The sequence below is a fragment of the Hydractinia symbiolongicarpus genome, chromosome 12 (assembly GCF_029227915.1).
Source record: "Hydractinia symbiolongicarpus strain clone_291-10 chromosome 12, HSymV2.1, whole genome shotgun sequence".
Taxonomy (NCBI): domain Eukaryota; kingdom Metazoa; phylum Cnidaria; class Hydrozoa; order Anthoathecata; family Hydractiniidae; genus Hydractinia; species Hydractinia symbiolongicarpus.
This window is the reverse complement of record NC_079886.1, coordinates 6,261,502-6,276,461: the sequence shown is the minus strand read 5'-3', so window position 1 is coordinate 6,276,461 and position 14,960 is coordinate 6,261,502.

The window sequence follows — 14,960 nt, the reverse complement described above, 5'->3', positions numbered from 1 at the left end:
CACGTGCAGCTTCAAACATAGAATTTAAAGAAGAAAGTCAGCTTCTTGGAACTTGTTGAAAATATTAAATAATGGACAGATATTTTTCTTGTCTTTCTTATAAGCATGTAAGTAGTAGAAAATACTAGCCATGTATTCTTCTTCTTTTAAATATTACAAGAAAAGGTTATTTTAAATTAAAAATAACGTTGTTCAACGAATCGTTTTTCCAAAAGTTTATCGTCTGAAGTGTATTTGAAGAATTTCACTAACAAAGAATCTGTTGACGGTCCAAAGGGTTTTAGGATAAATAAACAAAAATTATAATCATGTCCTAAAAATCATTATTGTTGACAATTTAAAAAATCTTCAAGAAATAATTCCAGAAAAGGAAGATAAATCAACGCAACTTCTCAAATACTAATTTCTGTATCCAGTTAAGCCACAGGGACACGGGACAATATTTTCAGGCGATAGTAACAAAGTTATATTTATTAATATCACTTGTGTCACTGTAGAAGCTTTTGCTGAAGGTTTTTTGCTAAAAGATCAATGCTGCACAGATGTGACGACACAATAAAATTTTCGGATTTTGTTACCCTCGCCTTAAAAGAATTAACCCCATACTAGTAATATTCTCAATAAAATATACTATTGTGCAAAATTTCCGCTACCTCTAGAAAATTTGTCCGAATTTGTACAATTGTTAACAAAATTAAATTTTTGCTACTGTAAGCATAACAATTTCCTGTATGAAATAATAACTTTCCTTAAGTTGATTTTATTGCCTCACAAGTCAAATATTAAAACGCAATGGGCAGGGAAGTGGGGGGTGGGGGGTAAGAGTAGTAGGCAGACGAATCATCAATGTAACTTTTATCCGGGGTCACGTAATTGTGTTCCAAAAAAGGTCATAATGTAAGAAGGTTAACAGCTTTAGCCTATGAATCTGTGCGCTTGCTTATAATAACAAACAAAATAAATACCGGTATTATATGTCAACATGCAAGAATGTTTTCCTAAACATAGATTTATGTAAATGAATTAAGAAAACTTTTCGCTAGTTTTGTTTACTAGCTTTGTAATTGATTATACGAGTTTTTTTACAACATGCAACTAAAGTTTAGTCCAGCATTCAAAGTTGATTATTTGGTTCATTTAGCACTAGAATATTGCTGAAGGATAAATAAAAATCTACTTCTCAATTTATCTACTTTCTTTAGCAAGATAAATTTCCTGTCGGATATTTTTGTCATAAATAAAAACTGAAAGACGCAAATATATCATCGAACGACTTTTTAATTTTCGACTTTCGAGCATAAAACGTACATGCATTTAAAGCTTATCGCATAAAAATCACACTATTAATCTACTCGACTTGAGTACTAAAACGTTGTTTCGGTTTTGCTTTTCAAAGTCTAGTTTCAAATATTTATCGCTGTTCATGCTTCTCTGTTGCATTTTTCACCTTTTTCAGGGTGATAACTCCATAACATTTTTTTTGAAAGAAACCTTTTATGCCAGAACTTTTGGTGGTTTATCAAGCAAAATTATTTTCAATATATTGACACTTAACTTTTAAACAAATTAGAATATATGAAAAAAACACTTAAGACAATGTGTTTGAGGTTCTATATTCTATATTTTCATCGTTTTTCCTTTTTTTTGTCAAAAATGTACCTTTTTTTCTTTAAAAAATATTCTATGAATTATAACCCGATATGAAAATGGAAAATTTGACAAAAAACGATTTGGATAATTGCACTCTCTTTTCATAAAAATGCTCTCCTTTTTCATCTTCTGTAGTTGCCAAAGTAAAAAGATGAGCACTAAAAGTTGGTTAAAAATTTACGATCCTAAAACTGTTTTTTTGTGTATTGGTTTGTTGCTTGTTAGAAAAAGTGTAATAAATTTTCTGTAAACTACATCAGCATTAATGTATAATAAAATTTCTCGTCAATGAAAAACAACGAAAAACTGTTCCGAACAACAAAAAAGCAACGAAAAGGAAGTTTTTCATTCCGCTAAAAATGCGGAAAAAATCTATTTACTAAATGGGAGAAATAGATAAAGCTATTGTTTAAAATTACATAAACTTCACAGCTCAGCAAAATTTAACACTTAACGCCAATGGCTGTCTAAATAATGCTTAGACATGTAAAAAATCTAGTGTGGCACTCATTTAACAGTATACACTTGCAACAGTTACCATAAGTTCCAATTAGTATTGCTATAAACACGTCGGCGTTAAGGGTGGAGCTACAAGGTAACTACTTTACTGTTGTTTTCTGACTAAAGATACTTCAGCACTTTCCTAATTTAACTAAAACGCATATCTCCTTTTGTAGTAAATATGACCAAGCAATTTAGCCATAAACTTTAGTATCAGGTTGATTGATAAATTGAGAACGCTGGCACTTCACCCTAATATAGATTTGCTGTTTACTTTAATCTAGGATAATCTCTTTTCTTATTTTCAAACCAGACTATATCATACTTTGAAATTAATTTACTAACTGTTAAATTTTGTAAAGTCTATTTATGTTAAGTTCAAGCTACATTATCTGATAAATTTTATGTTTTCTTTTGAGGAGCTGTTAATATAAAGTGAGCTGACCTGGGATAACAGGCTGGCTTGAAATTCACTTTCTTTTATTCCGTTTCGCTGTGTTGGAGAATGTTGTTTACATCACGTGACGACTTAACGCTTTTGCTTTTGCTTTGGTGAAAAATTCATCCCATCGAGGCGGGTTGACGTGTTTATACAAAAAAAATTACCTAAGTGGGATTCTAGTTAAACCAAGTAATATCTTCGTTAACCGGGCTAGCTCTCCTTTCAATGTGAATACAATTTTATAAGGTTTTTATAAGGATTTATTATTCTTAGCAAGATCTAAGCTCAGTGATTTTTCCTAGCTAACGAACTATCAGATTGTACTGCAGATTTATACATGTATACGTTTTTAAATGTTACAACATAACATAAAAAAGGTGAGAACGTAAATAAGAAAAGATAAACACAATTGAGAAAAATATATCTTACCATCTCCATGTGTTTTTGTATTTTCACTCTATGCTCGATACTGCAGCAATTCTTTCGTCGCAGAAGATCACGTTCCCCTCTGTAGCGCGGTTTGACCTTTTGATACCGATGGAATAAGAGGACTAAAAATACCCCACACCAGTTAAGTAACGGGCACGTTTCAACACACTGATATTTATTCACATGATAAGATCGATAAATATTTTGTCGGAAAAGGATAGTGAGATAAAGAAACTTTACTTAATGGCTTTTTATTGGTGGTGTACTGTCATGTATTGACTGGGGAGTGGAATAAACAAACACACGGGTAAGGTTAATCATTTTACTAAATATCTTTTTTATCTATATTTTTTCACCTGAGTTACTGAGTGACTTTATAACGAACAAACTTATTTTATCCGTGCCCTTCTTTCTTCTTTATAAAGAGCTATTTGAAGTCTATTATCTGCATAGTACAATTTTTTTTAATTTAGTTATATTTATAGTTTATTGTTATTAATTTATTTTGACAAGGAAACATTTATCGCTTCATATTTCTTCCCCATTAGTCACGAGAGGTTCTTACCAAAAACAAAATTTTATTGTATATTGATTTTAAAAATTGTCTTAATTTGTGTTCGTTTAAAGTCAGACTTTGAGCATATAATGAACGAAAACAACTTTCATAGATTTTCATCATTTCATATCCACTATTAATTGAACAAACATATAACTAAATAACTAGTAAAAATAAAACTCAGAATGAAAAATGCGAAAATAGACTTGTTAGTTTAAAGCAAGACACTCAAACAGTCGCTTTTATTATAAGCCCTGTTGTTAGTTTTTAATTTGTTCACTGTTGGTCACAAATTTCTTCGTTTCAACGATGCTGATAAAATAATTCCATATTTATATCAAATTAGCATTGTGTGTTGTGTTAACTGTATTCTACCAACTCACTGAACCTTGACGTAAAGAGTTTTTTTAAACAATTTTTGATCCAAATATTTTTCGTAAGCTTGATACTTGAAAAAAAGAGGCATAAAACAGGTATAAATCTTGTCATTCAGTATCTAAGTCAGAAAAAGTATTTCCGAAAACAAGGTAAAGTTTAAGGCAGAGGTTTAAACAAACACATTGGCTCGTTGTCCATTCATAACTATTCTTTGTTTCATTCGTTTGTTTTGCACAGAAGTTTAGATTAGTAAATTTCTAAAAACCACTATGCTGAGCATAATTTGGGAAATATTGTCCTTGCATCTTCTAATTTCGATAATTGGATAGTTGTTACTACTTTCTGCCAATCTGATATGTTAGATTAAAAAAAATTGAGTGTGTGAGGAGACAATAGTCCTTATTTGTCTGAGAGGATTCGCTACGTTTTTCACACTTATCTACAAAGAAATTTATGTTATTAACGAGAGGAGCACTTTTCCTTCTACAAGGAGAATTTATTGAAATAGTATAGTAAATGAGAGGTTGAAGTATTGTGATAAGAGCAACAAAATTATCATTATTGTCATTGTCGGTACCTTGATCAAACTGCACAAATTTTAAATTGGATTAGCTAAAGAACAGGAATTATATCTAGATCTCAACTTAAAAAATATAAACCCAAATACCTTTTTCTTAACACAGAGAATTAATCTTGAACCAATCAGAATTGCGGATTGAAACGCAAATTTAAGTTTCGTTGCCATGTTGAGAATACTGGCTTTATTTCCTAAATTGAAGAAGAAAAATTATATAGAAGTATAGATTTCTTGAAAGCCAGATAAATTCCTATACAAGATAGTGCTAATTTTGACATAAAATATTAAACTGGAAAGGAATGAAGAACGTAAAGGCTTATCAAATGAAAATCATATAATTGAAATTTGCTACACTAAAGTACTGAAACGCTGTTTCGGTTTTGGTTTTCAGTTTTAATTTTAATTAAAAAGTGACTTTTCAAGCTTCTCCGTTATACTTTTTGAACTTTACAATGTGATAAAATCTTATCAATACGTTTAAGAAGAAAACAGATCCGTTGAAGAGCTCGGCATATAAAGACTTAGATTTGTTTCCATATTCATGAATGCTTGCACCTTTAAAATACACGACAAGTTTAAACGAACCGTTTAGTTGTAAGAAAAAACTTATAAGTTTGGTTGCAGGTAATATACCTGTCTACACGTTAAGATAAAAAGTATAAGTTATTTTAAAGTTATGTATAAGTTATTTTAAAAACTCTCTTTTCACAATGAAACCAAAGAAAAAACATGTATATCTTCAATTGCATTTATTGCTGTAACAGCAGCAGCGATTATAGTGTAGAGAAAAAAAGCGGACTAGCAGAGTGATTGTGATTACAAGCCGAAAAAATATACTTATATCTTTAGTTTTAACAATAGCTCATTAATCATTCTGTTAATTTCAATAGAAAAAACTTATCAAAAATTAAACATATTCATTTTTTACAAAAACTTATAAAACACGGTAAGTTTTTTTTATCTTACACTTAACTATCTGTTTAAATTGCATTTTAGCCTTAAAACGTAAGAGTGCACAAAAAGAAGAAATATCAAATTTTAAACTTAGTAAACAAATTAAATTTTATTGAAAATAACTTTTAGAAAAGACTTAAAAAAAATTTAATGCTTAATATTTTTTGTTTAAAAAATAAACTTTGTATGAATTACAATGATATAAACATCAAAATTTCGACAATAAAAACTTTTATGTGCAAATAGTTATATTGATAATTATATGTTTTCATTAAATATTTTTTCTATATAAACTTAGAACGACACGTTTTTCCTGTTGTTCTAATTGTGCGCAACCTTTATACTTGACCTAGACTTAACTTGTTTTTAGTTTCGATTACTTAAGTAACAATTCATCCTAATTTGAACATGGCCTTAGTGACCCTGAGATAATGACTCAATGCCTTTTAGTCACGTCGGAAAAAATCAAAAAAAATCAAGAGTGGGTCAACGCTATTAAAAATTTGTCCTATCTATAAAAATAAAGACATTTCTATCATAGTTCATATGGCTACTAGATCTTTAATGATGATGTAAGAAAATTTCTACAGCTTCTTCTGGAAGCAACCACGGGTTCGTCCATCCCTTTTTTATATCGCATTAAGTGCGTCTGGCTACTTACAGCACCATTTTGCGTGACATACAGACGTATACGGGTATTATTACGGGGACTAGTCGTTAACCCGTAAACAAATCCACGGGGTCGCCCGTCCTTTATATATCACATTTCGTGTTTCCGTAACAAAAAGACAAATAGACGCACGAACAGACAGACGACGGCTATTTTATTAGAGACTAGTCATTACCCCTGGAAAAATCAATGGGGTCGCCCTATGTATTGCTATACATTGCATTTCGTGTTTTCGTTAGAGGACGGGTCTTTCGAGGACAGGCAGACAAACGAAGGTTGTTATTAAAGAGATACTTGATTATTATTTCTGGGTAAACATACAATCTTGGACTCAATAAAAAAGTCTAAGTTTTGCATTCTATCAACTTATTTTTTAGTAAAAAAATCATGTTTATTTTTTTCGATAGCTTAAGCAGCATTTTATAATCAAGATAAGGCTTAATATTCTTTAAAATAAACAAAGTAAATGGTAACTATGAGCTTAAAAGGTCAGTAAATCAACACGATAGCAAAGTATGGACTATAAAAAAGTCGGGGTTCGCAAATTATAATTAGTTTTGGAATGACTTCGCGCAAGTTGTTGTCCTTTAACTTGTTAATCATGTAACATTAAAAAAAATGACCTTATCATTTTTAAAGCTATGATTAACAAAGAAAAAAATTATCGTTCTCTGTCGTCAATTATTTGTAGATTAAGGATTATAAAAACCATATTTGCAAATGTTATTTTAACCATTACTTACAGCTACCATTTTCGCTCGCAAATAGTCAACAAGTAACGGGTAAGAAACAGTTAAGTCTGTTAAAGAAAAGTATTCGATAAAATCAAAGAAAAAAACTTAAGCGAAATTAAACGTCGTACTTAAAGTATGTGTTGGTTATAAAAAGGTTTTAATTGATAGCTAAAGAAATTTCAGTGAATGAGATTTTAATAGAAGATGTAGTAAAAAAGAGTTAAAGTATCAAATCGGTGCACATTTGGAATTGCAAATACTTACCGGTAAACCGGCACAGTATGTTTATTATGTATTTTATAGTTGAGACTTCCTGTGAGCGTTCGTGTAATGCTATTACATGTGGTCAGGACAGGATGTCCTCCGCCCCTACATCTAAGGACGCTGTTAAGAGAGAGATAAATTCATGAGTCAATATTTTAAACACTTTCAAGGTCTTAACTCGCTTTATGTTGTACAATATTTTGAGACGTCAGCTAAGCATCGTCTTGAGGTTAACGAAGAAGGGTGTGTTTCATTGTTCCACGTGTGCCAATTAGGGGACATACTGTGGACACATTTTCAGTCGTTCTTGAGGTCTATATTTTTTGTACTGCCTTATCTTTTCCATTCATCGTCATGTAGTGTGTCAACATACAAAGATTGGCTAGCCTTTTGCCAACCTTCTGTTGCAAAATTGATCAATTAATCAAATTGAATAAAAAAGTGTGATTACCATGTGTTATGCTACAGACACTAAAGATAAAATCAAGTTGTACCAAAATGACTGTTGCGATGTTCATTGAGTTGAGGTTTTGACAAAGTGTATTGACTTGGAATAAACCTTATTAACTGATGAAATAGGCTCACTGCAGTACAGACAGTACCCCAATTAGAGGTTATATGCTTTGTATCAAGAAACTACTCCATACTGCCACTGTTTCATCTAAAGTATTTATGAAAAGGTTTTTTAATAAAGGCAGGACCATCTATGACAGATAAAATGTTGTTATTTTTTAGTTTTTGGAGGTGAACCTCTAAAACAAAGTTACAGTCCTCCCTTGGACAACTTAATTAAAGGATAAATAAGTTGCGTTTTTAGCAGTTATCTGTGTCTTCGTCAGTTTTACATCCTTCAGCAATTTCTGACAGTAGCCATAATTCTTTTGATTTTATTTCACGTCGTCGCTTCCGACTTCTACGTAATGAATTTTTGGCGCGTTTTTAAATGACAGGTTTTCCTAAAAATTTATTGGCAAAGTCATTGCAAATAGTACCCGCTTTTGTTTCACAAAGTCCCTAATGATAAAATATGATTCGGAATGATATATTTCTTTGCATAAGAAATCCACAGAAATTGAACAACGAATAGCAACATGACTGCTGGCATTCCAAGACAAAAATGAAAGCTTAAGGCCAAAATACACCGTAAGTTTTAACGGACCGTTTAAATTTAAGATAAAGAAAACTTACCGTGTAAACAGGAAAGATGTAAAACTTTTTTCGGTTTTATATGTTTTTTCGAAAGTTGGACATGTTTAACTTTTGCTAAGTTTTTTTTATTGAAATTAACAGAATAATTAATTGGTTATTGTTTATACTAAAGATTTGAGCATACTTTTTTTCGGTTTCTAAATATAACCGCCTTTTTCTTCTACTATTCTAATAGTCCGCTTTTTTTCTCTAAGGTAATCCCTACTGCTGTTAGCAACAATCGCAATGAAAGATTTACATGTTTTTCTTTGGCATTTATTGTGAAAAGAGATTTCGTTAAAAAACATTATACGTTCTATCTTAACGTGTAGACAGGTATATTAGCTGCAACAAAATTATAAGTTTTTCTTACAACAAAACGGTCCGTTTAAACTTACTGTGTATTTAAGCCTTTAAAGCTTTATCAGTCAAATTGTTTTCAAATCTTGCCCGACAGTAAAGTTTATTTGGTTACGAATGTGTAGCATGTGGGGACACATAAAGTCGCAACTAATTACAAGCATAATTTTCTAAGTAATATCTTCTTGCATATTCATAACATAAACATATTTTTAAACTTTGGCTAGATAGTTTAAATGTTCTACCTCCTTTTCTGTGACAAAACTGCAAATAATTTTTATAACCTAAATAGTATTGCGTTGGCTATATCTTCACGCTTTTGCATAACTTGCAATAAAATAAATGTTATTTTTACGTTCTTCTTTAATAAATATGTTTTGCGCTTACACACCGCTATTTTTTATATTTGTGTCTTAATTATTTGCGTCTTTATGGTTACACTTACTCTAATTAAGAGAGACAATACATCTTATTTTTCATTATCTTGAGTTGGACCAATCATCGCAAGTCAGAAATAGTAAGGCAAATTTTGTTGTTTAAACTAAACACTTAAATTTTGCTTCAAAGTATGACTAAAAAAACCTGAAATAATACGTGTGACACCTTTTAATATTTAGAACCCTAAAAAAACAATAAGAAAAAAAAACTTGATTTCTCAAAATGCTAACAACCATTCTCTAGCACTAATATGAACAGTATTCGCGCAAATGTATTTTCTATTTATGCTTAATGAACATATTTTTGAACGTAAATATTGATACAAAATATTTCACTGTTAACAAAAAAACGCAAGTGTAAATGTCACGATTTACTAAAAAGGTATCACAGTAAGCTATTGTGAGTATAAGAAGAACTTGACAGTCAGGTAAAAACACTAATATAAAAATTATAATATCTACCTCAGGATGATACATATGAATTCTTTCGTTGGCAAGGAACGAAATATTTAGAACTTACTTTGAAGTTTTCTTCCTCAACTGATCGAATTGGATTTGACCTTTGGAAAGATTGCCAACGTCTTTTAAATTAATAAAGAGACCACTGGGGCATCCCCGATTCTGGAAGCAATTAAAAAGTTTTTTTGACGTAGCTAGTCATATTATAAAAAATAGATTTGCTTTGTTATCCTTGTTCTATGTTTCCACATTGCAAATTTTATGACGAGCAATGCAAATTAAATGACATATACACTCCGCCTTAAATGTTTTTTGCGAATCAAGTTTTACTAACTTTTTACTAACCTTAGTATAACACTGGTCAATTTAACGGTGGAGTGTATTCGGGTATTTTCCTTCACACTGTTTTTCACTATACATCTTTTTTTTTTTTTTTTTTTTAGCAGAGGCCATAAATTATTATATATCAGCACGTCATTTTGGACAGGATGATGATATCATACAAATATTTGTCCTTCAACTTGCTAAGAAAGTATCTGTGTCCAGTTTTATAGCAATACAATGCCTGCTTCATCACTTTTAAAGTCGGGGACTCCCGTTTCGGAATGTGAACTGGTATTGGCAAACTCAGGAGAAACTACCCAACATTTTTCTTAGATTTAACTTTCTAAGTTGTCTACTGTTTTTGTTTGTAAAATGCTATAGTCATTTAAGATTATAGAAAATGTCAATAAAACATATGACTCATAAAATCTCAAGTCCGAGACTGGCGAGGAATAAACTTTCAAATGCAGATGGCCGACATTTTAGAAATTTAAACTTGACTTAAATAACTTACACAACAATAATTTCACTTTCAAGTATTTCAACGTATTGTCAAAGTATTTAGCATTTTCAGCAGCAGTGTGTAAGAACTAGTTAAACTGGGTTAATTTCTAGTCGATTTCTACGTACCATTTTAGAAATTCAGAAAATATAAATAAATTGACATGTCCAAAGAAATCAGCTAAAGAAGAAGTTGGTCGAAATCGGTGAAATTGCGTTTGAAAACGAAAGGTTGACAAAATTAATTTCAGTGCTTTAAAATCTGTTGTTTGGATGAGCACAAATAGTCCAGGTGTAAAGAAACGACAGTCTGTCTCTATATATACAATGTAAAAATGCAACTATGAACATATATATTTATAGTTCTATTAATGTACTATATCTATAATACCTCGACAGCTTTTTAAAAATATTCTAAGTTACGTAAAAATATTTCATGAACCAGGAAGGGTATATCAGTGCATTTTGGGGGTAAATCTAAAGTTCTTATCATAGATGGCATCAATCCAACTCATCGCCATTTCTTTCTCTAAAAGAAAAAATAGAATACAACCTTGATTGGACGCTTTAACGCTATTATTTTTGGAAAACAATCAGGAACGACAAAACAACTTTTGAAATGTTTGTCATTTAACGACAAGAACAATAACTTAAAGATCTAGGACTTTAATTCGAATGCTGTTCACATCAACTCCTTCGTTATCAACTGGGTTCTACATGTGCTTGCACAGAAGGCACTGACTGCTATTGGCTTTAACTTCTAAATCATAGCCAGTTGGAGATAACTGAGAAAGTCAACAACATAGCCAGATAGATTATCGCTTTAGCTAATTAAAAACTTGTTTGCTTCCTCTATGTCCAGTACTTATATGATAGCATAACATCACTTAAGCAATTCAAGCTTGTACGTTTTTGCTACGGGACCGGATTTTGAACTAAACCTGACCTCGTGGGAAGCGTTGCCGTGCCAATCAGCCAAAATAAAAGGTTGCGCATGAGAGCTTGCTTCTTGGTGTAAATGTACGAACTTATCAAAACGTGGGCTTTTCTTACGATAAAGATAGGCAAACCGAACCTTAAGTCCTTCGGATTTTGTGCAAATTTTTTTTCAGCAACCACTTACACGAAGAGAAACCAAAAAAATCATCTGCCTGCTTCGTAGGCCTTGTTTTTATGTTAACTGCTTAATTAAAGCATTATAGGCCTTAAATTCGAAAATATAAGAATAAAGTTTTTTTACAAGATCTCACCAAACAAAACCTAATACGTAAATAGTTACTGAGATTTTCCTGCTAAAAATGACACAACTGTTTTAGTGGTCAAATGTCAAATCAAAAGGCCAAATGGCAAATTAAAAGAGATTCTAAAAGTTTGTTTTATAACCGCATTATTACATACCGCCGTACTTTAATTATACATATGACACTTAAGTTCAGCATTATTTTCCGATATTTCCTGCCAAAAAAACCAAATACGACATATTATTATAAACTCCTGTTGCGACACGCAATTTTATGTAGATTTTTTAAAAACTAACGAATTTTTTTGATTGTACGCTCGATACTGGCAAAGTCTTCCTTGGGGTTATTAAGAGTTTTATATGAAAAGAAAATTTAACCATGGCCTTAGCAATGACAGATCACACTGCGATAATATATGGGCATGCGTTTTGCATGTGTAAAAATAAGTGCTTGTCTCGTTTAACCATTCCTCCCAGCTAACAGGTGCATAAATAATCGATAATGGCGAGTTAATTTTAACTAGCTAGCAAAACGACTAGCTAGCTGGCATTGAATTTTTTTAATTGTATTGAACCGTGCATCCACAAAGTATTAACCTTTTAGTAACCCTGATACAGCGTGAATAAAAATTCAAAAGTCATACTTTGCGTAGCTAGAGATAGTGAATTCGACTTTTATGTAAGGTAGTGACCGTGACCAAAAAAGTTTAAAACATAAGGAAAGGTACTTAAAAGTATCTGCGAACATGGTTTAATACATTAGTGGAAAAGAGGGTGGAATTTCGTTAATGGTAACTACGAGCAACGTTAACATCTCTTTAATAACAGCCGTATACCATCCGTCTGCGCGCGAAAGATGCGTCCTGTGACGGAAACACGAAATGCGATATATAAAGGACGGGTGACCCCGTGGATTTTTTCATGGGTTAACGACCAGTCTATATTACAATACCCGTATACGTCTGTCTGCCTGTCACGCAAAATGACAACCGCAGTAACGAGACACACGAAATGCGGTAAATATAGGATGGATCTTCTAGTGAATTTATCCACTGCTCACCAACTAGTTTAAAATCAGTTAATCACGCATCTTGGCAGTACGCCTTGACATACAAATTCGCGAGAGTCCTATATTTAAAGTTATTAACGATAAGCACATCTTTTTGTTTGCATATAACCGGAAAACTTAAGTCCTAACACTGCCCTTGATACTATAAATGACTTTTGAGAAGTTCAAAACGCACGAATACAACAGAAGATGGCCTACATAATTAGTGGAGGCGACAAAGTTATTAGCTACCCGGCCTCTACATTTTCACCAGGATTGCAAAAAACTTTTTACTAGGGTTTTCCTCTCTTCCTTATTTTTCTCCATATTTCTTGCTCTGTTTCTTTTTTTTAATCATGCTATTCGAGTAATTTTATAGATTGTTTAATAGTAAGGAAAAATACACCACGAATCTGCAACTAAAAAAGTTAACGAAAATTTTATTTGGAATTTTATTTGGAAAACTTTTTCGCATGTTTTGAATTCTAATCACAAAAAATTCTGAGATTAAAGTATGTAAATCTTTCTCAAACCAATGACCAGTGCATTTTTTAGACAAAGTGCAAATACCAAGATGGTTTTTTTAACTCAATTCCTCTCCCCCAATACCGTATTTCGGCAACTATTATAAAAAAAACCGTTATTAATAAAGCAAAATCATTCGATCTGCAAACGTCCAATCACATTCAATCCTTTATAATGGCGTGTGGGCGAATATGTTTGTTTAATATCTGGATACCTAATTTAATATCTTCCATATCTGTAAGATTATGCATTTATTTGCATTTATTCTTCCAATTATTGGAAGAATAAATGCAAATAGGTGCAAAGGAGTAGAAAAACGTTTCTTTTGACACTATGAACAAACAAAACAATTTTTTCATCGCTACATTTCCAACACAATCACACAAGAAGGAAACTTTCACCACTTCTTACACAAAGCGAATACAAAATAACTGTTTTCCGAATTTATCTATCATATGACGTTTGATAAACACTCTGTTAAAATCTGGTTTCCATACACCTTTTTCCACATTTAATGATTTTTAACGCTAGTGATTAAATCAAGAATTTAATAAGGTTATTCAAGCAACAGATCAACATTTCATTTTGTGGTTATTCCTTTCATATGTTAAACAATGCAAGGATACGGACGCCAAAAAGTCTCAAATGGCAAAGTTGACGTTATACATTTTATATTTGTGTTATTAAATAGAAAGGAAATTCATAGTTTTGTAATTGCAGAAATAAAATGTAATTTAATGGGTAAATGATTACATAAAATCATTAAATGTTGAAAACGTCATGCGTACGTGCCTGCCACATTCGTTTAATGATTGGTAGATCCTTAAAATTACACTCCGTTTGTTGTTTTTCATTCTCCGTCAGATTCAATCGGTTTCCACTTCCGGTAATTTATAAATATTTGCCTACGATTTCCTTGGCTACTATTATAAATCTATGCAACATGCTGTGAGTTTTTTCTGAAATCTTCTCGTAATGTTGCATAAAAATTGATGTTGTCCAATTTCGTCTTCCGTAATCACTGTGCTGGTTTCTGTTTTAATTTTACTGTTGGATTAGAAATTCTGTTTCCCAATGCAAATTTTTAAAATATTATACCAAGGTCAATGGTATGCATGAAACGGTACGATATTACAACCTAAGTATTGTCTTAGTAAAAAATTTTGGGTTGAAACTAAATCTTTAGTCCACCCCTAACCTTAAGCGAGCCTTTCATTTCTACTGCCGGGTATGTGGTATACTGTAGATCATTATCTATTTGTTAATAGTACGCGTAGTGCGTCCGTCTGTTTGTAACGCAAAGTTAAAATCGTTTTACGAAAGACACGAAATGTGATAAAAAAGGGGCGAACCTGTGGATTTATCCATGACCTACCGATTAATCACTTTAGTAATGGCCACATTTTGTTCAAGATGAATGTGCTGCACCTTTTTTTCTTTTGGCACTTTTCTAAAAACTGCATAATTTCCATACACCATTGTGAAAAGTTATCCCCATAATAATATTCGCCGTTCATGAATAGAACATAAAGTTCTGGCCGATCAGGGATGTTTTGGGGACCATGTGGGTAGCAGTAGCCTTTTTGAACTTTCTCTTTGATTTTTTTTTTCCTAAATGGTTTTTATGATGGAAATATTCAAGTTTTATGTTTTTTTACATGTAAGGATTAGGAAACGTTTCTTAGTCACAAGAAAAAGAATAGTTTGGGTACGCGATTCCGGC